This window comes from Quercus suber, unplaced genomic scaffold (assembly GCF_002906115.3).
Source record: "Quercus suber isolate HL8 unplaced genomic scaffold, Cork oak 2.0 scaffold_373, whole genome shotgun sequence".
NCBI classification, from domain to species: Eukaryota; Viridiplantae; Streptophyta; class Magnoliopsida; order Fagales; family Fagaceae; genus Quercus; species Quercus suber.
In genome coordinates this window covers 1-4078 of record NW_027069825.1, presented here as the reverse complement: position 1 = coordinate 4078, position 4078 = coordinate 1, and the positions used below count along the sequence as shown (strand labels likewise).

At 32.1% G+C, this 4078-nt stretch overlaps 1 long non-coding RNA gene across 3 annotated transcripts; it reads left to right on the top strand.

Moving 5' to 3' along the window:
- Nucleotides 1-360: 360 nt before the first annotated feature.
- LOC112019433 (uncharacterized) lies at nucleotides 361-4058 on the top strand. Of its 3 annotated transcripts, XR_010623859.1 has the most exons (4): nucleotides 361-1043; nucleotides 1445-1563; nucleotides 3317-3395; nucleotides 3546-4058. It is a non-coding gene; the product is annotated as an uncharacterized LOC112019433 (long non-coding RNA). The 3 variants fall into 3 exon arrangements; XR_002883693.2 differs by having other exon boundaries at nucleotides 3317-4058; XR_010623858.1 differs by having other exon boundaries at nucleotides 1445-3395.
- The last annotated feature ends 20 nt before the right edge of the window (nucleotides 4059-4078 follow it).

Below are 4078 nucleotides of genomic sequence, written 5' to 3'. Positions count from 1 at the left end.
CAATAATCAAAATGTGAAACATATGCTTGGATTGAATAGTGGACAGCTTACAACCTTGAAGATTCACCCCTAACCCTAGCTTAGGTTCTCTATAAAAGATTTAAAAAAAAAAAAAAAAAAAAGGTTTCCAGCAGCTAAAAAACACGGTTGCCCTTGTATCCCTTTAATCTAATACTATATATGAAAGCAGAAGCCTTTAAGGAGGTGTTGCCAAATTAGGAAAAATGGCCATCTAAAATTCAGCCACGTTTTTAAGTTAAAAAGCAATAAATTACAATGTTTCACTATGTTAAAACACTGTTTGGAGCCTCTTGGTATAAAAAGAAACTAACCGCTTAAAACAAAATAAAAAAGAAAGAAAGAGTGGTACACGGAGAAAGGAGAGGGGGATGAGGCGCATCGAAGATGCTAACACATAGAGAGACCAAGAGCGAGAGCGAGAGATCCCAACAATCGTGACATGTTTCAAGGAGAAAGAAAAGAAAACCGTAACTCCCCTCTCTTCTCAAAAACCCAAAAATCAAAACCATGTCCTTCCCCCAAAATCAAAATCCAAAACTTAAATGAGAAAGAAGTAAGCGATCAGTGGTGCCAATCTCACGCAATCTCCAATTCTCTCACACAATGGCCACTGATTCATCAAACCAACTCAACTTCAACCCTACCACTACTATAGAAGAAAACCCTAGGCGACGACATCACTCTAACTTTCGTTTCTTCTCTGCAACTCCATGTAAACACAGGTCAAAATAGTGGGTTCAATTCTCCTATCTCAGATTCTCTCTGTTCCGTGTCTTATTGCTTGCATGTTTTGTTCCAAACCAACAAACGGAGGAAAAAAGAGAATCCAAAAGGATGCGAAAAAAAAACTGTGAAAACTTAAAAACTTTGTTCGTTCTCTACAACAACAAACGATTCAGATGCTATCCCATTCCTTCTCTGCAACAACAAACAATTCAGAAGGTAGGCTTTGATTTTGGGAATTGAAATTGCCCTCAAATTATGAAGTTCTTCTTTGGAAAGTGTTCGATGATTGTACTAAGGTATTGCTCTCTCTATCTCTGTGTGTGTGTTTGTTTTCTATTTGGGTGCTAAGAAAGTGTGTGAAAATTAAAAGTTTCGAGTTTTTAGATATGGTTTTTGATTGGTTGTGATGGGGTTTTCTTTTATTACGAAATAAATGCAGCCTTGTGATGGGGTTTTCGTTTATTAGGTTTTGAGAAAATGAGGGAAAGAAAATAAATTTTAATTTAGAAATCTTAGATTTTTTTTTTTTAAAATAATTTAGAGGGGAATAAAATTATTTGGTTTTGTTGTGTTAAAGTTTTGGTACCTCCCTGATATGGTTCTCTAGCTTATTTCCTGTTTGGATTATTTATATTTTATGATTTTCTTGATATTGATTTGTTTCTAATGGATTTGTTGAAAAATTGGCTTCATGTAGAGAGTTTGGCTGCATAAAAGAACGGGTGGTGTTTGTTTATCCATTGCTTCAAAAGGGTTAGCCATCACCAGGATAGATGATTGTAGATATTGGAATCATATCCCAACTGAAGAATCTAGGTGAGATTCATTCAATTTTTTAACCCTCTTTTTTTAGTTTTTATGTATTGATTTTTCAATGGAAATGGGAGAAAAAATGTATTTTGAAACTCCAACCGACTATGGAATTCCCTTGCTACAATTTGTCCATGTAGGTTTTTTTTTTTTTTTTTGGTTATCTTTTCTATCAATTATGATTGAAATTTAAAATTTATTGTGTGATGTTATCATAATTGCAAGTGGTTTCATAAAATCATAATAACTTTATTAGCAAGTTCTCTTAAATAATAAATACAGTTCATTCGAATGATGTAGTCATTTCGAAGGATATCCAATACCATTGAGTTTGTTTGGAAGATCTTAATGGTTAAGGCAGTTCTTATTGGTAATAAAATGACCATCATATTATTGAACTTGAAGTTATGATGTCTTTGAGTTGGACTAACTCATTTGATCCTTTAAAAACTAATTGCTATGAGAAGAATCATGACAAGCCTGAAAATCCTCCCTTCAAACTGTACATTTTTCCTTTTCTTACATTGTTGCTATGCTGATCCAAAAGTAGTCATTTGTAGCCTTTCAATTGCTATTAAAAGTGTGAAGAAAATTATTAAAATATAATAAGATGCTAACTTTTGTTTTTTGCTTGACTTTGTGATTCATTAGATTGATTAGAAAAGTTTTGAGAAATTAAAAAGCTTTTGTTGGTTTTTGAAGTGGTGCTTCAGTTTCTTAACAGTGGAGAACTGCAAAGCTTTTCATCTATTCTGGTGCTCTTTTTTGCAATTGTATTTGCTACAATATGCTGCCTTATTTCTTGGACAACTTTTCTGCCAAATTTGTTTGAAGGAATCTCCGCCAATCAATTACATTACATAGCGATTTAGATGACCACCCGCATCTATTAAATTAAATTATTCATTAAATCATCTACACAAGGCACATGATTGCTTAATATGTCATGATTAAATACATGTGAATAGTTGTTTTGTATCATTTCTTTTCCTGCTTAGTGTAATGGAGAGAACCTTTTGGTTGAAGTCCAGTATCTTCTTTTCTTGGTTTGCATGGAATTGGAAATTTATTAATATACCATAAACTAGTTGTATCTATCCTCTCTTTCTCTCTCTCTCTTCCTGGGAATTTTAGATTGTAGATAAAGGCATTTGATTTTCATAGGAATTGAAACTTTATGGAATATGTTAGTGTATTGGGTCAAATATCTGCAAATCTTAGCATCTATCTACAGATGGTTTCTTTGAATAGAAGGGTACCCTGTGCATAGCACAGGTAATAGAAGGAGGTGCTGCCCTGTTAGGAAAAAAGCACGCTTGAAATTCTAACACTTGTACATATTAAAAGAGAAAACTCAAAAAAGTCAGTTTTTTGCATGTCTAAAAACTCAAACCCAAACACTACATCGGTTTGGTAGTAATCGTTTACTTAACACAATTTCACAGTTAGAAGAGATTAAAAAAAAAAGACAAAAAAAAAGAAAAAAAAACAATTTGAAAACCCAAATTAAGACAATTCGTTAAAGAGAAAGGCATGGAGGGCGAAAAGAGTTGGAATTTGTCATGTAATTGCTGCTATAATTATTGTTTCTTTGTGTATTACTATTATTTCCTGTTATGCATGTTTTGATCTCATGTTGGATTGATAAGGAGTTGTGTTTGTCAATAAACCATCTTCTCTTGCATTTATTTCTAAATGAATTTCCTTTTCGTTTGTTACTAACTGATTCATTATTACTAAATAAAAAAAAATAAAAAAGAGATCGAACAAAGTCAATATTAGGCAGGCTTCCCACTAACGACAATCCTCCTACCATCATCATGTCAGATTTGCTACCTGTAAGTTTCTTTCTTCATTTTTTAGTTTGTTTATTAAATATGATCATAATTTGATATTTTATTTGGAGTGGTTTCGATTTAGGTCATTTCAATTTGTGCATTAAATATGATCAAGTTTTTTTATATTTGTTTGGATTGGTTTCAATTTAGGTCTTTGTGTCTCTCTCACCAATGGCTGCCATATTTTTAAAGAAGAAAAGGAAGGAAAGAGCCTTCAGTTGAGACAACGAACCCGTTAAGAATTTTCAATCACATAGAGAGCAGAGTATTTTTTGTCTTTTCAATTTCTTTTATGCTTCTTGAATGAGTATTCCTGGCCAAGAGTTTCCAATCATTCCATTCAGCATTTATTTATTTAACTCTCTCTTGGATTCAATTGTGAATTTCATTTGTCATTGATTGATTTCTATTTCAAATCTATGTAATAAAAAATTAAAGGGTTTTTCTTTAACTTTTCTTTTCTAGGTTTGCAGGTGAAAAGGCAAATCCTTGGAAGCAATCCAAGTCTGAGTAAAAACAGTACTACCAAGTATAGTTTCCATTTTATTTGAACCATCACCAGTAATTTTCTTTTGAATTAAGTGTTAAATATGCTTTATGTTTTGATATTTGGTTGGATTGATTAATTTAGGTACTTGGGTTAGAATTTTTTTTTTTTTTTTTTTTTTTTTTTTGGGTTTTTG